Source organism: Bos grunniens, chromosome 14, assembly GCF_055505025.1.
Source record: "Bos grunniens cultivar Pamir isolate PY7600 chromosome 14, Bosgru_T2T1.0, whole genome shotgun sequence".
Classification (NCBI taxonomy): Eukaryota; Metazoa; Chordata; class Mammalia; order Artiodactyla; family Bovidae; genus Bos; species Bos grunniens.
Window position 1 is genome coordinate 23672971 of NC_141178.1, and position 24847 is coordinate 23697817.

A 24847-nucleotide genomic window follows, 5' to 3' on the forward strand; every position below is an offset into this window, starting at 1 on the left:
TACTTTGTCAACAAAGGTCTGTCTAGTCAAGGCTATGGTTTTCCCAGTGGTCAGGTATGGATGTGAGAGTTGGACTATAAAGAAAGCTGAGCACCGAAGAATTGATGCTTTTGAAGTGTGGTATTGGAGAAGACTCTTGAGAATCCCTTGGACTGCAAGGAGATCCAACCAGTCCATCCTAAAGGAGATCAGTCCTGGGTGTTCATTGGTAGGACTGATGTTGAAGTTGAAACTCCAATACTTTGGCCACCTGATGCAAAGAGCTGGTCTTTTCAAATGAAAAGACCCTGATGTTGGGAAAGATTGAAGGCAGGAGGAGAAGAGGATGACAGAGGATGAGATGGTTGGATGGCATCACTGACTCAATGGACATGGGTTTGGGTGGACTCTGGGAGTTGGTGATGGACAGGGAGGCCTGGCGTGCTGTGGTTCATGAGGTCACAAAGAGTTGGACAAGACCGAGCAACTGAACTGAACTGAACACATGTTTGTATATAAAATATATGAAATCTTGACATGTAGATGTGACAGAGATGTTGAGCTGTCCACTGAATATCTGTTTTCCATTCTGTTGTGTTAAATTCTTCCTGGAAAGTGACTGCATAGCAGGGATTAAGTTTCCTGGTACCCTTTGCAGTTAAGGGAGGCCACAAGATGATGTTTATATACTTTTACATTCATAGGTCCTGTTGTTACACAGCTAGCCTCTTCTTTAAGTAGATGTGGGGAATGTTAAAAGGTAAACTGAAAAACCAGCATTTTCATATTTCCACCAATAAGAAGTACAAATGTCAATATACAATGACAACTTTTTTTATGGCAGTGATTTTTATGTGAAATGTATTACAGAAAATTTTAGACATCGTGATTATAACGTGTGTTAGTCGCTCAGTTGTGTCCGACTATTTGCGACCCCATAGACTTGGTCCGCCAGGCTCTTCTGTCCATGGAATTCTCCAGGCAAGAATACTGGAGTGGGTTGCCATTCCCTTCTCCAAGGGATCTTCCCAACTTAGGGATCAAACCTGGGTCTCCCACATTGCACACAGATTCTTTACCATTTGGGCTACCTAGAAAGCCAATTAATACTTGGCATTAATTACTTCGTTCATTTGAATTAATACTTTGTTCATGTTGTTTTGTAGTTTAAAAATCATCAAAGGGAAAAAGGCTATCTTGTATTCACTGGATTTAATCCAATTGCTGATGGTAGAATGGCTTTTGTTTGACACTCACTCACCTAATGGCCTCCAACCGGGATAGACTCATCTTCTGGTGTGGAGTTGGGCAGAGAAGAGCAGGATGGGGCAGGAAAGCAGCAGCAGCAGCAGCAGATGAGGAGGTGTGAGTTGGGTCTGTCATTCCTACTATTATCTGTCCCCAGTATCTTCAGTAGAAGTGGAACCAACAACAACCAGCAGGTTTTTGGAACCCCTGCTGGTGTCTTGGAAGGACCAGTCAGCCACTGAACCCAGAATTGCTCTCAGCTGTATTTAAACCCCGAATCAAATCTACCACCAGGTGGCACTAAGCCACACACAGGACGTGCAGCCATTGGTAAGACATTACTCCGAGGCTAGCTGAGCTCTCACCCTTGTCAGTTCCTTAACCTTGAAAAGGAAAAAAACACAGCTCCGTATTTTGTGCCATGTAATCATGTTGTATCCCACATATTGTCTTATGGCAGGAGTGTGAGGTCTTTTCCAATACATTTTCTCACTTGTTAATAACAACCCTAAGTGGGTGAGGCTGGTATACTGTTGTCCTTTTGGATAAAGAAATGGAGGCACAAAGATATAGTGTGACACTAAATAAAACAGTAAACAATAAAATTGATTGCACATTTTTTAATTCAAAAATTAATATTAAATGGAAGTTTTTAATTGCTCTATTGTAAAAGCCCTAAGTAAAGCAGTTCATCTTAACTTGTGTAAATGGTTTTCATGCAGCCATGGCATTACAGTTCATATATGTTGCTCTCTTGTCATGTAACATCCAACAGATAAGGTCCCAAGGGCTCAGAACAGTTACTAATTGTTTGATCTTTACATTCTGTAACATAGATAGCCACTGTCTCAATCAAGCTACAGGCATCACGGTAACAGAGGGAATTTGTCTTACTGCTAGCTGTGTATAGCAGACAGACATCGATCTAATTTGTTGGATAGCTATTTCGTATTTTAAAATATAATTTTTAAAGAAACAAGATGCCTAAGGACTTTTATTCTAATTTTACATGGACTAGAATTAGATTTTCTCTCTTTTTAACCTACTCTAATTCTCTTAGAATTAAATATAGTTTAAAGATGAATAAATAAATGGATAGCCATACTATGATTTAGGACTTCTCTGGTGATCCAGTGGTTAAGAATCCACCTGCCTATGCAGGGAACATGGGTTCAATCCCTGGTCCAGGAAAATTCCACATACTGTGAGGGAGCTAAGCCCGTGTGTCACAACTAATAAGCCTGTGTGCCACAGCTGCTAAGCCCGTGCTCCACAACACAGGAAGACACTGCCAGGAAAAGCCTAGGCACTGTGAATGGGGAGAACCCCAGCTCATCAGTGAAGGCCCAGCACAGCCAAATATAGTACATTTTTAAAAATCATACTATAATTGACCAACTAGGCTCCTAACTCAAACTTATTAATAAATTCAAAGCTGTCATACTATTAATGACACCTACATTATTTAACATTGATTAGCAAAGGAACAGTTGGGCTTAAAATGTGTCTGTAGTATGGCAAGATACCAGATTGCACTATTTAATTATGTAATAACAAATGAAAAAAACTATGAATTTTGAAGGAAGATTCAGATACCCAAGAGTTCCATGAATTTGAGCAAAGTATATGCATTTGTTTTAAAGACTGAATACCAACTTTGTTGAATGGTTCTAAATTGGAGGGGCAAATTATTCTAGTAAGAGAGCATTCATACTTCAAACACTAGAAGAAACAAAAAATAGACAAATATGTTCCCAATTCTGCATTAATTATTAATTCAGAGGGCTGATCCCATGAATTTCCATACATGAATAATGAACAGTCATTTGTATCAAACCTATAACTTGTTATTCGGCAAGGGAGACCTTTTCTTTATGAACAAGGAACTAACCACATTTTAGACTTCAGAAATAACTCATGAAAAAAGGAAACTTTTGCAGCTTATCAACATTCTTATTTAATAATTTCAGTTGCTTGGAGGTAAAACTTACCTTTAATGTTAATCTAAAATATTAATCTTTAAAATGCATATTTTAAAGAGACATCACTCAAAATAGAAAAAAGACAAAAAATACTACATATGTTGATATATTTCATTGATTCTAAGATGAACTTTTTCACACTTGATATGCTAACTTCAGGATGCATCTTCAAATGAATGATGCGTCATAGTGTAATTGACAGCAACTTTTTTTCTTTCTCGGTAGTGAAAAAATAAGTTAATCTTAAAATTAATGACTTTCAGATTCAATGAAATATGTGATCTGTCTTCTACCTCTCTCTGTTTGAACCGAATAGATTCTCTCCCCCAAATTTGTATTGCCTCCCTCTCTTTTTCCTTACCTTTAAAAATGTATCTTAAGAACACTCCTACTATCCCTAGTATTCCATGAGTATTAAGTATATGTATACATGTTTTATACATACATATTGCATAAATATATAATTTTATAGTTAGATATATTATTATGGAATATACTTAAAAACTTAAAAGCTCTTGCATAGGAAAGGAAACTATAAGCAAGGTGAAAAGACAACCCTCAGAATGGAAGAAAATAATAGCAATTGAAACAACTGACAAAGGATTAATTTCTAAAATATATAAGCAGCTCATACAGCTCAATACCAGAAAAACAAATAACCCAATCAAAAAATGGGGAAAAGACCTAAACAGACGTTTCTCCAAAGAAAATGTACAGATGGCTAACAGACACATGAAAAGATGCTCAACATCGCTCATTATTGAAAGTGAAAGTGAAGTTGCTCAGTCGTGTCTGACTCTTTGCGACCCCATGGACACCAGGCTCCTCCGTCCGTGGGATTTTCTAGGCAAGAGTACTGGAGTGGGTTGCCATTTCCTTCTCCAGGGATTCTTCCCAACCCAGGGATCGAACCCAGGTCTCCCGCACTGTAGACAGACACTTTACCATCTGAGCCACCTCAAAACTACAATGAGATATCAACTTACACCGGTCAGAATGGCCCTCAAGAAGTCTACAAACAATAAATGCTGGAGAGGGTGTGGAGAAAAGGGAACACTCTTGAACTGTTGGTGGGGATGTAAACTGATACAGCCACTATGGAATATGATATGGAGATTCCTTAAAAAACTAGGAATAAAACCACCATATGAACCAGCAATCCCACTCCTAGGCATACACCGTGAGGAAACCAAAATTGAAAGAGACCTATGTATCCCATTTTTCATTGCAGCACTATTTACAATAGCTAGAACATGGAAGCAACCTAGATGTCCATTAACAGATGAATGGATAAAGAAGTTGTGGTACATATACACAATGGAATATTACTCAGTCATAAAATGGAATGCATTTGAGTCAGTTCTAATGAGGTGGATGAACCTAGAACCTATTATGCAGAATTAAGTGAGTCAGAAAGAGAAAGATAAATACTGTATTCTAACACATATATACAGAATCTAGAAAAATGGTACTGGAGAATTATTTACAGGGCAACAATGGAGAAACAGAGAATAGACTTATGGACATGGAGAGAGGGGAGAAGAGGGTGAGATGTACGGAAAGAGTAACATAGAAACTTACATTTTTTTTTCCTCCTCTATTTTACATATAGTAATGTATCTTAAGAACACTCCTACTATCCCTAGTATTCCATGAGTATTGAGCCATGAGTGTTGAGTGTATGTGTACATATTTTATATATACATATTACATAAATATATAATTTTATAGTTAGATATATTATTATGGATTATACTGAAATTTCACCAAGGGGAGGAGATAACAGGAAATCCTCAGTATAAAGTTGTCAAATTCACACAATATTTATGTGATCATATTTTGGTTCTTATCAAGTTTATTGCATGATGACCTGGAGACAGCCACTTTGACACTTCTTGAAAATAAAACAAAGTTTAAAAACTTTCCTAGATAACATGTTCTAAAAACTTTTCATTCACCTTATATTTTTTCTCAATTATGTCCAAATGATAGCAGTAATAATAATGCCAATTTCTTTATGCCCTTTTGCCTAAGTTTTATTTTTATAACATAAAATAATTACATAAACTTTTCTGTATCATTGTGGTGATGATTATTTCTCATATATTTATGGCTCAAATTTGGTGATGTCGTCTTTTGGTGTCACTTGCATTTCAAAATTGGAGAAGGAAATGGCAACCCACTCCAGTGTTCTTGCCTGGAGAATCCCAGGGACGGGGGAGCCTGGTGGGCTGCCGTCTCTGGAGTCAGACAGAGTCGGACATGACTGAAGCGACTTAGCAGGAGCAGCATTTCAAAATTAAATTGCAAAACTGCTGGAATAGAGTCAGTCATCGAGAATTATGCTATATTTTTCCTCTGTAATTTCTCACTGCTTCTGATACAGTTGAAATAGTGTTAAAGGCTAATTGACTTTAAAGATTCAACTCTTCAGGCTGTTTATAAACAATGTAAACCTAATCAACCCATTTTAAATAGTAATCAAACTAGTTATATGACATTTTTATTATTTCAATATTCACATTCTAGCTATTTTATCAATATTCATGCTAATTCAAATTATTTCAATTTTCACATTTCCACTATTTGACTATATCTTCACACATTTTCATGTGAAAGTGAAGTGAAAGTCATTCAATCATGTCCAACTCTTTGCAACCCTATGGACTATACAGTCCCAGATATTCTCTAAGCCAGAATACTGGAGTGGGTAGCTTTTTCCCTTCTCCACATATTTATATGATTCTCCCCTTATTTCCCTTACAAAATTAAAATGGCTTAATTTTTAAAAACAATTGGTAACAATTTTTAAGATAAAGAAGATAGACTTTATTATTTGTGTACACTTTGGTCACGATGAAGGGAGATAAAAGTACTTGGAAAAGGGATCAGATGGTTAACATAACTAAGCATTTAAATGTAGTTCTGTGGTTTCTGGCATTCAGGCTCCAAAAATTAAAAATACAAAAAGCAATAAAAAAAAAAAAGCAATAGCACTCATATTTTCTGGTAAATGTGTCAGTCCTTCAAAAGATAGAATGATTTGACTCTGAAGTTCAAAATAGATTCATCAGTTAGTTTCTTATACAAAGCTCGATGAGTAACATCATGAAGTTGGACATGGAAGTAAAGCAGAACTGGTATGTACAATAGGAGTTACACATTTTTATCTGGACTAGGTGATGTGTGTAAAATCCATAGTGTTTACAACTGTAATAATTTGAAGGTCTTTCTCTTTTGTAAATTATTTTATTTTGTGGAAAAGACATAAATCTGTTGAATGTCATAACAGAGATAACCCATACACTTATTCAAAATGGTCTGTAAGTACAGTGTTCTTATTCTCACTAATATAACTGTATAGAAGTTTAAAATGTAAATGTCATTTACTCAATGACTGTCACCGAAATTGAATATATATGTGTGTATATATATATGTGTGTGCGTGCACACATACATCCCATTCATACAGCTTTCATTAACCTATACAAAGCATTGATTACCTTTTGTCAACATTTTAACCACCAAAATGTGGCTAGTTAAAAGTTAAATATCTTAGCCCTGTGTTTCCCTTTTGATAATGGTGAGTAGAGAGCCTACTGAACTTTACAGAGCAATACAGATCTTCTGAGTTTTTCATGAATTTTTTTGGTATAAAATAAAATGCTTTTACACATGAATGATTCACATAGAAGTAAATCTCTGCCCCTCTCATCAATTCTTGAAAGTTTCAAGATTTTTAAAGCCCAAAAGCAATGGAAAAGCTGTCACTTTCTGTTATTTTCAGGTCAAGCCTTACTTAAATGACTGATAAATCTGGTGGACTTTGCAGCTTCAAGCCACAAGTACAAATTTTTAATTTTAAAAGAAATTCTGAATCCAAATTACATGATAAATTCTTGGGTCATCTCTGCTTTCCTGGATCAGTCATAATGGAAGAGATTTCAGGCATGAAGCTCCATTGGGGCTTAGAGCAAATGAATGACTGCACAATTTAACCCAAAATAAGACATTTGCATGGCCTGAAACCTTTGCATTTAACCAGCAACATTCTTCTAGAAGGCTACTGACAAGGATTAGGAAGAATATCAGGTTCTTACACAAATAAAATTGAGACTTAAGCCTCCTGCCAGTCCTAGAGAAAACTACAACACTAGGGAAAGAAAACAAATTTCTAAGATTAAGCCATTATTTCAGGGTATAAGAATGCTCAAGTGCCAAGTCCTGATCTCTTGGCAGCAAGATTTATTGCAAGGCCTTCTAGACCGTGGTGCTAAAATACCTAATATACTTACTGCTCTATTTGCTTTTGGCTCAGAAATCAGACAAGGCTGAGTCTCAAGGTAGAGACATCAGTGAAGTGATTGAAAAGGTAGGGACTGGTAGATTTTAATGAAGAATTAGAGTTCCTACCTAGTTAATAAAAAAATATTAACCTAGTTAATGAAAACACAGTATCACAATGGTGTCCAGGGCACATAATAAAAGCACCGAAAGAGTAGCTTAACCATATCTTATTTAGGTTCCCTGCTTCATAGCATGGAATTAGGAAATATGTAATTCAGGTTTGGTACATCAGTTCAAGTATGCCATCAAAAATTCATTTGCCTTCTGATTTCCAGATCTGCTGTTCTTAACACAGTATTTTTCTCATGCTCTCAAGATATCTACTCATTATATCCATATTGCTGGTGGTGACATTTATTTATTAAAAAAAATCTCCAACAACTCATCTGGAAATATAACACATGACCATCCTTAATTGCAGTTGAGACCAAGTGATTAAATTATTTTCTTTAGATATATTGATGTCCTGAACACAACTGCAGTTATGTTAGAAAGGAAAAAAAAGTTAAATGGATATTCGGTAGATACCTTCATTTTCTGCTCTGAATTTTCATATTCAAAAACCATGTATTTTGATATTGGATTATAAGATGTCCATGATGAAATGAATAGAGAAATTGTTGGAGAAACCCTAACCTTGAGGACATGAAGTAAAAATGGAATACTATACTTGAGAACTATTTACCTTTATTATGGAAACATAACAAACAACAAACTCTTTGGACTTTTTAAAGCTATTAAAGAAAACACAAAGTATATGGATATAAATGAAATTACAGACCCCATTCTTCATTCCCGAAATAGGATATAAATGTGTATCATACACTGTTTTGATAAAAAAGTATAACTTGCAAATTTTTAATGTATTATCTTATTTTGGAGATAGATATGCAATCTCATTTGAGATATCTTCTGTGAGATAACACTGAATTTTTAATGCTATTTGGAAGAGATTGTAGGAATAAAATGTCTTATCAGTCCATTATGTTTCTCAGAGAGATGAAATTAGCATTTAGACATAGTTTTGCAATAGTCCTTTTAAAATAATTATATTCAGGTTTGTAGCTTTACATATTACTAGTAAAATGCTATCTTAGAATATACTGTTTGTAACATCCCAATGCAAAATTCAAGCTTGCCAATTTTTGTTCAGATTCCTTTAATAAATTTCATTTGTACTGAACACTTCAGCTCTATTTAACCAAGGGAGAGATTTTCCATTTTATTGCCCATGTAAAATTACAACTTACTTTAACTCCATTCTTGTTTTTCAAATATGGTTATGTTATTATGAACATATTTTGTTAAGCACCCATCAAAATGTAGTATAATTTTATCCTTTATTTTCTATAGTAGAGACTGCACCATGAATTTTTTAAAATAACATTTTCTTCGATTGACTTCAGATTTCTTTATTATCAATAAGAATTATATCATTTCTAACCTTCTCATTATGAAGCCACATGGATGTGAAATATAAGTCAACACAATAAAAAATGAGGATGAACGGGCTTGAGATTCTGTAAGTGTGCTGAAAGGCAAGTTTTGTTGCGGTTGTTTAAGTAGTCAAGCTAGTACTTCATTGCTGTAGAAATATGATGGCTCCAATTTTGTTTACAATGTGATTGAGGAAACACTTAAACAGGAAGGAAAAAAGACAATGGCATTTCATATGGGATATTCATGATGAAAAGTCACCTTTTAAATATAGCATTCACTGTAGTGGGACCAAGAAAATGCACAATGGCATTTGATAACATCTCAGAGCTACATGTGTGATCTAAAATTCAAATGTTTTCAGGTGTCTTAATGTAAGGAACAGACAAAGTCTTTTTAAAACTCTGTAGGATTTGAAAGACAACACTACCTCTCTGCTTTCGGGAAGAATGGATTAGAGACTGGATACAGAGGGAAGAAAACTGATGCAACACTAATTTTAGTCACTTTGCTGTAGAATAGGAGACAACAGAGTAAGAGTTAATCTTCTGCTGGCGGTTTCTTTCCTCAGAGATGGTATCTGTTGATTTGTCTTTATTGTCTGGTTTTGAAAGAAACCTTGGCAGCACAGTAATGCAGGCGTGCTGACCAACCTAGCTGTGGATGCCAGAGTGTTAGGATATCAAGAAAGTAGAAATATGGTTGGACTGTTTCTGCTGGCAGTAACTGAGTTCGTGAAATAAAGGTTGCCGGATATAAACTAGTTAACATAAGGATTACCTACCTACCTGGCAGTATATGTAAAGGATAGTCCACAAAGGAAACAAGAAACGCTTATTTGTTGTGAATGGGGTATTTGGCAAAGGAAAATTCTCTATGTGTGTCTTATTATTTTTTTGATAAGTTTTGTTGGTATATAGTTGATTTATAATACTATGTTGTATTGGTTTCTGGTGTAAAGTGAATCAGTTATACATATACATATATCCATTCCTTTTTTAGATTTTTTTACATACAGGTCCTTACAGAGTATTAAGTAGAGCCCTGTGCTCTGATTAGTTCTAAGTTCTAATTAGTTATCCATTTGTCATCCCATATACTAGTGTGTATATGTCAGTCCCCATCTCACAATTTACCTCTCCCTTACCGCTTAATCCCCTGCTAACCGTAAATTTGTTTCCTACATCTGTGACTCTATTTCTGTTTTGTAAATAAATTCATTTATACCGTACTTTAGATCCCACATATAAACAGTATCACATGGTATTTGTCTTTGTCTGACTCCCTTCGCTCAGTGTGACAATCTCTAGGTCCATCCACGTTGCTGCAAGTGGCAGATTCCCTTCACTTTTTATGACTGAATAGTATTCCATTGGGGGTTTCCAGCTTGCTCAGTGTTTAAAGAATCTGCCTGCCAAGTAGGAAATGAAGGGTTTGACCCTTGCATTGGGAAGATTCCCTGGGAAACGAAATGTCAACCCTCTCCAGTATTCTTGCTTGGAAAATCTGAAGGACAGAGGAGCGTGGTGGGCTACAGCCCATGGTGTAGCAACGAAAACAGCAACAACAATATTCCATTGTGTATATGTATCACATCTTCTTTATCGACTCGTCTGTTGATGGACAATTAAGTTGCTTCCACACCTTGGCTATTGTAAACAGAGCTGCATGTTTACAGGTACAGGGTACTTGTATCTTTTGAATTATGGTTTTCTCAGAATACATGCCCAGGAGTGGGATTGCCAGATCTTTTGGCAGTTCTATATTTAGTTTTTTAAGGAACTTCCATACTGTTCTCCATAATGAAAAGATGTTCAACATCACTAGTTATTAGAGAAATGCAAATCAAAACCATAATGAGGTGTCACCCCATACTTGTCAGAATAGTAATCATCAAAAAACCTACAGACAATAAATGCTGGAGATGGTGTAGAGAAAAGGGAATCCTCCTACACTGTCAGTGGGAATGTAAATTGGTACAATCATGAGATTTTTCATCTAACTGACTAAAAATTATTACATTTGGGAATTTCAAGCTAATATAACTTTATAGTTTTATTGTGATATTTTGAACTATATTGTATATTTAAAATGCTTACCCCAGTTCTTGACTAATAGTAAACATTCAGTAAATATAGTTATAATTAATATTTCATTAATACTATAAATTGTAAATATCTTTAAAAGATTTTTCATATATGCACTGGTTTCATAAGTGGTTCCTCTTTTTTAATCAACTCATTGAATATACATACAATACAATGCATATATTTTAAGTGATCAGTTCAATGAGCTTTGACAAATATTTACACCATGTGACCACTACCTCAGTCAAGATACAAACCATTTTCACTACCAGAGAAAATTCTTTGATGCCCCTTTTCAGTCAACCCTAAACCCCTAAAACCACTATCACCAATTTGGAGTTGTAGAATTCTAAATCAGAAGAGTATTGTACCTACATTTCTGTGTCTGATTTATTACCCTCAGTATAATATTTAGATTTATTTATGTTGCTATATGTACCAGTAGTCTATTTTTATTGCTGAGGAACATTGTATTATATGAATATTCCATGTTTTGTTTAGACATTCACATGTTGATAAACATTAGATGATTTCCTGTTTGGAAAATGAAAATAGCTGTACAAACATCGATGTCTTCTTATGTGTGTGTCAGTCATTCAGTAGTGTCCAACTCTTTGCGACCCCATGGACTATAGCCCTCGAGGCTCCTCTGTCCATGAGATTTTCAAGCCAAGAATACTGGAGTGGGTTGCCACTTCCTTCTCCAGGGGATCTTCCTGACCCAGGAATCGAACCCGGGTCCTCCTGCATTGCAGGCAGATTCTTCACCATCTCAGCCACCAGGAAAGTCTTCTTATAGCCACATTTTTTCACTTTTCTTGAGTAAATATCTAGGAATAGAAATGCTGTGTCATTGAGTAGGTGTGTGTACATATATATGTGTGTGTGTGTGTGTGTGCATAACTTTATGAAAGTGAAAGTTCCCAAAGGGGCTGAAGCATTTAACTTCTATCATCAGTGTGTGAGAATTTCATTTACTCTCAATTCTTGTCAACATTTTGTTTTGTCAGTTTTTAATGGCTGTAGAGTGGTATCACATTATTGTTTTGATTTTATTTTACTGATGACTTACATTGAATATCTTATGATGTACTTACTGGCCATTCATATATCTACTTTTGTCTTTTGCCCATTTTATTGGGCTGTTTTTCTTAATATGAATATCTGAGTATATTTGAATAGGAGTGCGTTGTCAGAGAAATGTTTGCAAATGTTTTCTGTCATTTTGTAACTTGACTTCTCAGTTCCTTCATAGCATATTTTGAGAAGCATAAGTTGAAAACATTTTTTAATGATTAATGTGTTTTCTTCCTCTGTAAAAATCTTTTTGAATCTTAAGCTCATTATTTCACAATCTTTTTTTCTTTCATACAAGAATTTTGAATTCTGTTGACTTGGATTCAGTTTCATTGATATTCCTGCCATTGTGTTAATTATGCTTGAATTTAAGTAACAGGTGTCCAAGACTTTGTTTTTCATTCTAGTCCTCAATTTTTTATGCTGCCAAGGGGATTTGTTACTAAAATTTAATTGTATCAGGATTTGGTTACAACAGTAACCATTTGAGAGTGACATAACATTTTGAGAGTGAATTCAGAGGACTCTGAAACTAAGCATTATGATACTGCTGCTGCTACTGCTAAGTCACTTCAGTCTTGTCTGACTCTGTGCAACCCCATAGATAGCAGTCCACCAGGCTCCCCCATCCCTGGGATTCTCCAGGCAAGAAAACTGGAGTGGGTTGTCATTTCCTTCTCCAATGCATGAAAGTGAAAAGTGAAAGTGAAGTCTCTCAGTCGTGTCTGACTCTAGCGACCCTATGGACTGCAGCCTACCAGGCTCCTCCATCCATGGGATTTTCCAGGCAAAAGTACTGGAGTGGGGTGCCATTGCCTTATCCAATTATGATACTGCTAGACTTCAAAGCTTCATAACCTTAAGTCTGCTAGATCATGGACCTGTGAGACTTGGGAGTCTATGAGACTTTGAGATTCTGAGAAAGTGTAGTTGACTTAAAGTATTAGTTTCAGATATGTAACATAATGATAATCTTCAAAATTTTTAAAGATTATTATCTTTTTAAGATTATTGTAAAATATTGACTATCTTTCTTGTGCTGTACAATATAACCTTGTAGCTTGCTTTATGCTTATTAGTTTGTACATCTTAAATTCCTACCCATATCTTGTCACTCTCCATTTTCCTCTCCCAATCGATAACTACAAGTTTGTTTCTGTTTTTATATTCAATTATTTACTTTTTATCAGTTCAGTTTGGTCACTCATTCATGTCCTACTCTTTGCAACCCCATGGACTGCAGCACACCAGGCTTCCCTGTCCATCACCAACTCCCGGAACTTACTCAGATTCATGTACATTGAGTCAGTGATGACATCTAACCATCTCATCCTCTGACATCCCCTTCTCCTCCCGCCTTCATTCTTTGCGAGCACCAGGGTCTTTTCAAATGAGTCAGTCCTTTGCATCAGCTGGCCAAAGTATTGGAGTTTCAGCTTCAACATTAGTCCTTCCAATGAATATTCAGGACTGATTTCCTTTAGGATGGACTGGTTGGATCTCCTTGTAGTCCAAGGGACTCTCAAGAGTCTCCTCCAACACCACAGTTCAAAAGCATTGATTCTTCAGCACTCAGCTCTCTTTATAGTCCAACTCTCACATCCATATGCGACTACTGGAAAAACCATAGTTTTGACTAGACGGACCTTTGTTGGCAAAGTAATGTCTCTGCTTTTTAATATGCTGTCTAGATTGGTCATAACTTTCCTTCCAAGGAGTAAGTGTCTTTTAATTTCATGGCTGCAGTCACCATCTGCAGTGATTTTGGAGCCCAAGAAAATAAAGTCTCTCACTGTTTCCATTGTTTCCTCATCTATTTGCCGTAAAGTGATGGGACTGAATGCCATGGATCTTAGTCTTCAGAATGTTGAGTTTTAAACCAACTTCTTCACTCTCTTTCACTTTTATCAAGAGGCTCTTTAGTTCTTTGCTTTCTGCCATAAGGGTGGAGTCATCTGAATTTCTGAGGTTATTGATATTTTTCCCGGCAATATTGATTCCAGCCTGTGCTTCAACCAGCCTGGCATTTCACATGATGTACTCTGCATATAAGTTAAATAAGCAGGGTGACAATATACAGCCTTGACATACTCCTTTCCCAATTTGGAACCAGTCTGTTGTCCTGTGTCCAGTTCTAGCTGTTGCTTCTTGACCTGCATACAGATTTCTCAGGAGACAGGTCAGGTGGTCTTGTATTCCCATCTCTTGAAGAATTTTCCACAGTTTGTTGTGATCTTCACAGTCAAAGGCTTTGGCATAGTCAATAAAGCAGAAGTGAATGTTTTTCTGGAACTCTCTTGCTTTTTCAATGATCCAATGGATGTTGGCAATTTTATCTCTGGTTCCTCTGTCTTTTCTAAATCCAGGTTGTACATCTGGAAGTTCACAGTTCATGTACTGTTGAAGCCTGGCTTGGAGAATTTTAAGCATTACTTTGCTAGTGTGTGAGATGAGTGCAATTGTGCAGTAGTTTGAGCATTCTTTGCCATTGCCCTTCTTTGGGCCTGGAGTGAAAACTGACCTTTTCCAGTCCTGTGGCCAGTGCTGAGTTTTCCAAATTTGCTGGCATATTGAGTGCAGCACTTTCACAGCATCATCTTTTAGGATTTGAAATAGCTCAACTGGAATTCCATCACCTCCACTAGCTTTGTTTGTAGTGATGCTTCCTAAGGCCCACTTGACTTTGCATTTCAACATGTCTGGCTCTAGGTGAGTGATCACACCATCGTGGTTATCCGAGTCATGAAGATCTTTTTTTATATAGTTCTTCTGTGTATTCTTGCCACCTCTTCTCAATATCATCTGCTTCTTCTAGGTCCATGACATTTTTGTCCTTTGTTGTGCCCATCTTTGCATGAGATGTTCCCTTGGTATCTCTAATTTTCTCAAAGGCTAACAGAGTTTTGCCAAGAGAACACACTGGTCACAGCAAACACCCTCTTTCAACAACATGAGAGGACTCTACACATGGACATCACCAGATGGTCAATACCAAAATCAGATTGATTATATTCTTTGTAGCTGAAGATGGAGAAGCTCATCAGTCAGCAAAAACAAGACAAGGAGCTGACTGTGGCTCATATCAGGAATTCTTTATTGCCAAATTCAGACTTAAATTGAAGTAGAGAAACCCACTAGACCATTCAGGTATGACCTTAATCATATCCCTTACGATTATACAGTGGAAGCGAGAAATTGAATTAGATCTGATAGACAGAGTTCCTGAAGGACTATGGACAGAGGTTTGTGACATTGTACAGGAGGCAGTGATCAAGACCATCCACAAGAAAAAGTAATGCAAACAGGCAAAATGATTGTCTGAGGAAGCCTTACAAATAGCTGAAAAAAGAAGAGCAGCAAAAGGCATAGGAGAAAAGGAAAGATATACCTATTTGAATGCAGAGTCCACATTTAAGTGATAACTTAAAGACTTGCCTTTCTCTATCTCACTTATTTCACTAAGCATAATACATTCCAGCCCCATCCATGTGTTGCAAATGGCAAAAATTCATTCCTTTTATGTCTGAGTAGCTGAAGTCCATGGGGTCGCTAGGAGTCGGACACGACTGAGCGACTTCACTTTCACTTTTCACTTTCATGCATTGGAGAAGGAAATGGCAACCCACTCCAGTGTCCTTGCCTGGAGAATCCCAGGGATGGGGGAGCCTGGTGGACTGCCGTCTATGGGGTCGCACAGAGTCGGACACGACTGAGGCGACTTAGCAGCAGCAGCAGTATTCCATTGCACATATACCACATTGTCCTCACCTATTCATCTAGTGATGGATACGCAGGTTGCTTCCATATATTGACTATTGTAAATAATGCTGATATAAACATTGGGGTGCATGTATCTTTTCTAATTACTGTTTTTTTCAGAAAAATACCCAGGAGTGGAAACGCTGGCATGATTATCGACACTGAGCATCTTTTCATATGCTTATTAGCTATCTGTACATCTTCATTGGAAAGATATCTATTCAGGTCTTAAGCTCATTTGTAATCAGATTGTTTTTTGATATTAAGTTGTATGTCTTGTTCATATATTTTGGATATTAACCTCTTATCAATCATAACATTTACAAATATTTTTTCCACTAAATAGATTGTCTTTTTGTTTTATCAGTGGTTTTCTTTCCTGTGCAAATGCTTTGAAGAAATAGAAAATATGAATAGTCTTAAGTATATTAAGATTGCTATGCAGTCTTGAGAGATTTTACAGTTTTAGGAGTGGTTTCCATGGTGGTGGTATTTTATGGACATATTTTCCATGTTGCAAACTGTGAGATTTCAAGACCAAAAGGCTGTGAAACTTAGAGGTCTTGATGTTATAAGACTGCATACAATGGGGTCTGAAATTGAGGACCGAGGACTACTGAGACTGTGACAGTGGGAAGATTGACAAGAGTCTCTGAGATTACAGGACATCAAAATTGTGATACTTTGAAACCAGATTGATCTTTTGGCTTTCCAGCCATTCCCAGCCTCTGATTATGCAGCAAAATTTGTAGATGCAATACTTTGGCCACCTGATGCGAAGAACCAACTCATTGAAAAAGACCCTGATGCTTGGAAAGATTGAAGGCAGGAGAAGAAGGGGGCAACCAAGGATGAGATGGTTGAATGATATCATTGACTCAAGGGACGTGAGTTTGAGCAAACTCCAGGAGATGGTGAAGGACAGGGAAGCCTGGCATGCTGCATCCGTGGGGTCATAAAGAGTCAGACTTTAGCGACTGAACAACAGCAACAGCAATGAGCAGAGAAACGTGTCTTTGGGTTTGAGCTTTTTCCAGACTGAAGCCTGACACACTAACCCAAAGATTTGTCAGAAGTTTGCCTGGCTTCTCCTCATCTAAGCCAAGATTTTCATTTTACCAAAAATGTGTCTCTCCTGTCCTCTCCTCCTAACACAGCTTCGGCCATGGGTCTCGAGGATGGAAGTTTCCTCCATCTGCTCCCTTGTAAATGCACAATGTCTCATTCCTCTGAGTTTAGTGTTTTTAGGTCCTACATTTCTTTGTGTTCACATATCTTTAAAGAAAATATGTATATCTGGAGTAAAATGTTTACCTTTACATTGAAGTATATAATAAAACTGAATGATTTCTACTAATTAATGTAACTTTGCCAAAGCAGAATCGCTAACTTCTGCTGGATTGTCCAGGCAGCTAGAAGCAGTGATTCCCCATGCAGGAACACCCAGGAGAAACTTGAGAAACCCCATTCCATAAGCTTCCTTTCAAGAGACCCCACCGCATTCTTTGTACATGCACCCACACAGACTTAGGAGTGTGGATATGTTCCCCATTTTCATATGCTTTAGTTTCTTCTTTACTGTGATAATCACAAAATTGCCAGTTGACATATGACAATACAGATAATATTTCAAGCTTTACATTATGTCTGTATCTGTCTATCTTTCTGAATATGTACATTTGTGCAGTAATTTCTTTTTTTTTCAGTAGTAGTAACAGTATTTCATATCCTTCTACATTCTAATTGGTAGTGAGAACTTGGGTTTCCCAACTTTCCTGGTGTCTTGAGAGTATCCATTGTCCATTTCACAGGGAGTCCTCTGATATTAGTAGTTGAGACAGATTTCATCAGAAAATTTGACAAACCCTTATTGGTTATTTCAGTTTGGTTTTCCTTGTCTGTGTGGTGAACGGTGACTCATTAGTGTGGTCAATATGTATTTGCAACATAAACATTTTAACATTATAATTTTGTTCTTGGAACTGATATCTAATTTTAAATTGAGGCTTGCACTTTCCTGCTTTTTCCATTTCAGCTGAACACTGGAAAAATTTGGAATTTGGAACTTAATTGTAGAGTTTTATCTGGGAAAAGAACTCTCCAATTTGAGCCTTATTTCCACTTTTAGTCCATTTAGAATTGCCTTTTTATTTTTCTTTTTCAAAAGGATGTTGAAAATGGAGCTATCTAATGTAGCTGCTATTGTACTGTTTTTTAATCTTGTAAAGAGCGTGAGTCATGAATGGGTTACACCTTGAAAGTTGTGAATAGGACAACTTTAGTTAGTATTGTGTCATGGAGAAAAGAGATGGATTTAATTACTACACAAGGTCAAAGTTGTTAAAGTGATTACTAACAGTAGGAGACTTCAGAAAAGAAATAGAAGAAAGAACAGAGGTCACTGGGGCTTCTTTATAGCATTTTTTCATTTCCCAACATAGGACATTTTTAGTATATCTGTTTCTGAAAAGACATAATATGAGAGGCAGATGTCCTCAAGACGCGGTGTTAAACAATTACACTGTCCTCTCACTTTCAGTGTTCATAACAGTGACACTAGGGGAAAATTACAGGTATTAGTCCTGCAAGTAATATAGCATATGTTATATCCCAGACAGACTTTGTTTTGTCTGTTAATTAATGTACAGTCTGCCCTATTTTTGACTAAAATTTCTGAAAAAAAATCTAATGTTAAGATAGCTACCAAAAATAGACTGTCATTGAATTTGTATTCAATGTAAAGGTGTTAAAGTCTAATATATTATTAATAATTAAAGTTCTTAATATTTAGGATTTATGTTCCTAAAGTTAACATATATGATAAATACTTTGAAATTGACTAGAGAGTAGATTAATACACATGAAACCTCCCCCCACCTCTCTCATGTTTAAGGGAGTTCACACACATACACAAATGAATCAGTCTTCTTGGGATAAATGCACTTTTTTTCCTATGGTACTGATTTTTCAGCACTCTACAGTTTGAAATTTTCATGAATAATAGTCTTAAAGAAAAGCTGTTTGAATTCTGAAGTAGATAATTATTGTAGTATACACGACTACAAATACTTATTCAAAGACATTGTCATCCTTTTCTTTTTTGTATGTGTTCCATTTACATTGATGTTCTTTTTTAATTGTATCTTATCCTTGAAGGATAACAATCACACAAATAACACATACATTCTCAGCAGAAGTAAATAAATTTGAAAAAATGGAAGGTACTTCCTCCTTGCATAGGTGATAGAATTTCATTGACAAATATCTGGTGAGTCAGGTTTTAGTCTGAAATACTTTGACAGAATGTCAGAAGGTTGACTGATGTTACAAATGTGTGTAGTGAAATCTTACTTCTTAAGATAATTGAATAGGAAAGAAATCCAAGATTAAAAATATGTATTGGGACTAAAAAGGGAATAACAAGATGGAACAACAAGTATCAGATGATAGTCTCCCACTGAGTCCTCAACAACAGCAACCACAACAAAAAGAAGATACAAGAAGCAATGTTGCTTTTAAAGACCCTGGGCATCAGACAATGAAAGGCAGTAGTCTTGAGAAATGGGAAACAAATGAGGTGAGCACTTCTATTGCCCTTGGCTTATTGTTTCAAGTTGCTAGTTCATGACACAAAAAAGGGAACCTGGGAGAGTCTGGTAGACTCCCTTATTGAGGAGAATTGTCTAAGGATACCAGAAGACCAAGTTCTTAGAGTTCATAAGACAGAGTAACATAAAGGATCAAGTTGCATAGAAAGAGAACTCTGGAGATCAACAGAAGATCTTTCTTTAGTAATCAGAAAATACAAAAAATTTATCAAACTAGACATATAACTAGTGGAAGTATCTTCCAAAAGGAAAAGAAAAATGAAGACTTTTACAGACATACACTAGCTCAAGAATTCATCACCAACAAACCCACCAGATTACAAGAAATGTTCAGACTAAAATATACAGACTATCAAGCAAACATTTAAAAGTCAAATATTAGAGCTGTAGATTTTGAGTATCCATCTCTCAGTAAATGATATAGATGTGAATAACGCTATCAACCGCGTTGACCTAATTGACATCTATAGAAAACTTAATCAAACAGCAAAAAATGTACATTATTTTAAGCGTACATAGAATGTTTCCCAAGAAAAACTATATACTAGGTTTAAAAATGTGTCAATTAAATGTAAAAGGATTCAACTCTCACACAAAATAAATTTTCTGAGCATAATAAAATTAGTAATTAAAAAAGAAGAATCATTGGCAAACATGCAAACATGTATGACTAAGTAACATTGCTAATAAAATACAATGGGTCAAAGAAGGACTCCAAAGGAAGAAATAAAATATTTTTAACTGAATGAAAATAAAAATGCAATATGTCAAAATGTGAGATGCGGCTGAAGCACTACTTAGCAGGAAATTTTGGGCACTGGATGCCCATAATTTTTGTGTGTGCAAGTTCCTAAATCATTGTCAGCTTCTATTTTAATAGACTAGAGAAAGAAGATCAAAGAAGATCCAAAGTAGCATGAAAAAGGAAATAATAAAGATCAGAGTGGATATCAATAAAATTGAAACAGAATATCAATAGAGAAAACAAATGAACCTCAGAGATGATTCTTTGAGAAGATCAATGAAATTGATTAACTTTTAACCAGAAAAATGAAAGTGTTAGTTGCTCAGTCATGTCTGACTCTTTGCGATGCCATGGACTATAGCCCTCCAGGCTCCTCTGTCCATGGTATTATCCAGGCAAGGATACTGGAGTGGGTTGCCTTTCCCTTCTCCAGGAGATCTTCCAGACCCAGGAATTGAATACAGGTCTCTAAGCATTGCAGGCAGATTCTTTACTATTTGAGTCATGAGAGAGCCCTTTTAACTAGAGAGAAAAAGTAAATTAGCATGATCAAAGATGTGAGGAAGTCACCAATTGCATCAGCTAACAAGAGAGTCAGTCTGTCCTTTGACGTTTCGAAGTCAGATGTTGACTTTCTCTCTAGCTGTGACATCTTCCAACATAAGGCTGTTTCATATACATTGAAAGTCTGTTATTTAGTGTAGCTACATTTGTTAATTATTTTATCTAGATCTTTTGAATAACTTGCAATTTCTATATCAGCACTTGCTGCTTCACTTATAGTTTTATGTCGTGAAGACAGCTTTTTTCCTTAAGGCTCATGAACAAACCTCTGCTAGCTTCATACTTTTCTGTAACTTCCTCATCTCTCTAAGCCTTCATAGAATTGAGGAGAGTTAAGGCCTTACTCTGAATTAGGCTTTGGTGGAAGGGAATGTTATGAGTGGTTTGATCTTCTATCCAGACCACTTAAACTTTCTCCATATCACCAGTAAGGCTGTTTTCAATTTCTTATTATTTGTGTATTCACTGGAGTAGCACTTTTAATTTCCTTCAGTTTGGATTCACACCTTAGCTAACTATTTGGTGCAAGAGGCCTAGATTTTGACTTATCTTGATTTTGGGCATGCCTTTCTTAATAAGCTTAATCATTTCTAGCTTTTGATTTAAAGTGAGGGACATGTAATCCTTCCCTTTACTTGAACACTTACAGGTCATCATAGGGTAATTACTTGGCCTAATTTCAGTATTCTTGTATCTTAGAGCAGGGAGGCCCAAGCAGAAGAGAGAGCTGGAGGAATGACTGGTCACTGCAGTAGTCAAAACACACACATTTATGGGTTAAGTTCACCATTCTTAGTTGGGTGCAGTTTTTAATGTCCCCAAACAATTACAATAATATCAGAGATTACTATTTACAAATTACCATATGATATAGCAATTGAAAGAATTACTGATATTACAAAGACACAGAGTGAGAAACATGGTTGGAAAAATGACACCTAGAGACTTGCTTGATGCAAACCTTCAACTTGTAAAAAATGCAATGAAGTGAAGTGTAACAAAACAAGATGTGCCTGTATTTGATGATGAAAGACTGGATCCTTCCTAAGATCAGAAATGAAACAAAAAACTAGCAAACATTGTTGAGAGAATTAAAGACCTAGATAATTCAAGAGTTTCATGGTATTCACAGAGAAAAACACTTAATATTCTTAAAACACCAAATCTCTTAAAATTGACCTATAGATTAAATGTGATCTGAATCAAAATCCCAGAAAACATTTTGTATTGATAGATTTATAAGCTAATTCTGAAATGTATGTGAAAATGCAAGAATCTAGGAAAAAATAAACAACTATGACAATGTAAAACAAAGTTGAAAAATCATCAGTACCTGATTTCAGCCTTAGTGTGAAGCTGCAGTATTCAAGAAAGTTTAAAAAGAATACATTTGAATCAGTTCTAATGAGGTGGATGAAACTAGAGCCTATTATACAGAGTGAAGTAAGCCAGAAAGAAAAACACCAATACAGTATACTAACGCATATATATGGAATTTAGAAAGATGCTAACAATAACCCTGTGTACGAGACAGCAAAAGAGACACTGATGTATAGATCAGTCTTGTGGACTCTGTGGGAGAGGGAGAGGGTGGGGAGATTTGGGAGAATGGCATTGAAACATGTGTAATATCATGTATGAGAGGAGTCGCCAGTCCAGGTTCGATGCACGATACTGGATGCCTGGGGCTAGTGCACTGGGACGACCCAGAGGGATGGTATGGGGAGGGAGGAGGGAGGAGAGTTCAGGATGGGGAACACATGTATACCTGAGGCAGATTCATTTTTATATTTGGCAAAACTAATACAATTTGTAAAGTTTAAAAATAAAATAAAATTAAATTAAAAAAAAGAAAGTTAAGTATAAAGATAATCAATTTGATAAATGGGATAGAATAGAGACTCCAGAAGACCAAAATTATGGATTTTCAACAACAATGATGAAGGCAATTCATTGAAGAAAGAATAACAGCATTGAAGAAAAAATGCTGCTGTGCTGGGATAACTGGCTACCCATATGCAAAAAAAAAATTCTATCTATATTTTATAACATATACAAAAATTAACCTAACAGACTAAAACTTCTAGAATAAAGGATAGAACAAAATCTCTGTGACTTTGAGTTAGGCAAAGATTTCTTAGATATGCCACTGACAGTGAAATTCACAAAATTAAAGATTGATAAATTCAGTTCAGTTCAGTTTAGTCGCTCAGTCAAATCCGGCTCTTTGAGACCCCATGAATCATAGCACGCCAGGCCTCCCTGTCCATCACCAACTCCTGGAGTTCACCCAAACTCATGTGCATCGACTCGGTGATGCCATCCAGCCATCTCATCCTCTGTTGTCCCCTTCTCCTCCTGCCCCCAATACCTCCCAGCATCAGGGTTTTTTCCAATGAGTCAACTCTTTGCATGGGGTGGCCAAAGTATTGGAGTTTCAGCTTCAGCATCAGTCCTTCCAATGAAATTGATAAATTAGGCCTCATCAAATTTTCAAACCTTTTTTTTTGAAAGACACCATCAAGATAATCTAAAGAAAAACCAAAGGCTGAAAAAAATAACTGCAAAGCATATATCTGATAAAGGCCTAGTGTTATGGGCTGAATCATGACCCCTAAAAATTCATATATTGAACCCCAAACACCTGCTCCCCCAATGTGACTCTTTTTGGATTTAGGGCCTTTATACATCACAGCAGGATCCTCTATGACCCACCTCCCAGAATATTGGAAATAAAAGCAAAAATAAACAAATGGGACCTAATTAACCTTAAAAGCTTCTGCACATCAAAGGAAACTATTAGCAAGGTGAAAAGACAGCCTTCAGAATGGGAGAAAATAATAGCAAATGAAGCAACCGACAAACAACTAATCTCAAAAATATACAAGCAACTCCTACAGCTCAACTCCAGAAAAATAAACGACCCAATCAAAAAATGGGCCAAAGAACTAAATAGACATTTCTCCAAAAAAGACATACAGATGGCTAACAAACACATGAAAAGATGCTCAACATCACTCATTATCAGAGAAATGCAAATCAAAACCACTATGAGGTACCATTTCACACCAGTCAGAATGGCTGCGATCCAAAAGTCTACAAATAATAAATGCTGGAGAGGGTGTGGAGAAAAGGGAACGCTCTTACACTGTTGGTGGGAATGCAAACTAGTACAGCCACTATGGAGAACAGTGTGGAGATTCCTTAAAAAACTGGAAATAGAACTGCCTTATGATCCAGCAACCCCACTGCTGGGCATACATACTGAGGAAACCAGAAGGGAAAGAGACACGTGTACCCCAATGTTCATCGCAGCACTGTTTATAATAGCCAAGACATGGAAGCAACCTAGATGTCCATCAGCAGATGAATGGATAAGAAAGCTGTGGTACATATACACAATGGAGTATTACTCAGCCATTAAAAAGAATACATTTGAATCAGTGCTAATGAGGTGGATGAAACTGGAGCCTATTATACAGAGTGAAGTAAGCCAGAAGGAAAAACATAAATACAGTATACTAACGCACATATATGGAATTTAGAAAGATGGTAACAATTACCCGGTGTACGAGACAGCAAAAGAGACACTGATGTATAGAACAGTCTTATGGACTCTGTGGGAGAGGGAGAGGGTGGGAAGATTTGAGAGAATGGCAATGAAACATGTAAAATATCATGTAGGAAACGAGTTGCCAGTCCAGGTTCGATGCATGATGCTGGATGCTTGGGGCTGGTGCACTGGGACGGCCCAGAGGGATGGTATGGGGAGGGAGGAGGGAGGAGGGTTCGGGATGGGGAACACATGTATACCTGTGGCGGATTCATTTTGATATTTGGCAAAACTAATACAATTATGTAAAGTTTAAAAATAAAATAAAATTGGAAGAATAAAAAATAAAATAAAATAAAATAAAATACAAAAAAAAAAAAAAAATTAATTAAGGGGAAATGATGTCCTGAGTGTGGGGCCTTAATGCAATATGAATGGTGTCCTTAAGAATAGGAGAAAAC

General features: G+C 36.4%; 1 long non-coding RNA gene across 17 annotated transcripts in view; it reads left to right on the plus strand.

Moving 5' to 3' along the window:
* LOC147359192 (uncharacterized) overlaps positions 1–24847 on the plus strand; it is a 313939-nt gene that overhangs the window by 66094 nt on the left and 222998 nt on the right. For 2 of the 17 annotated variants that reach the window (XR_015140610.1, XR_015140613.1), the window contains one exon: positions 16037–17875. The exons of 12 other annotated variants lie outside the window; for them this stretch is intronic. This is a non-coding gene — a long non-coding RNA (uncharacterized LOC147359192). Of the gene's footprint in view, positions 1–1384; positions 2527–16036; positions 17876–24847 lie in introns of those variants that run through there. 3 more of the 17 variants (XR_015140600.1, XR_015140598.1, XR_015140612.1) reach the window with 3 other exon arrangements.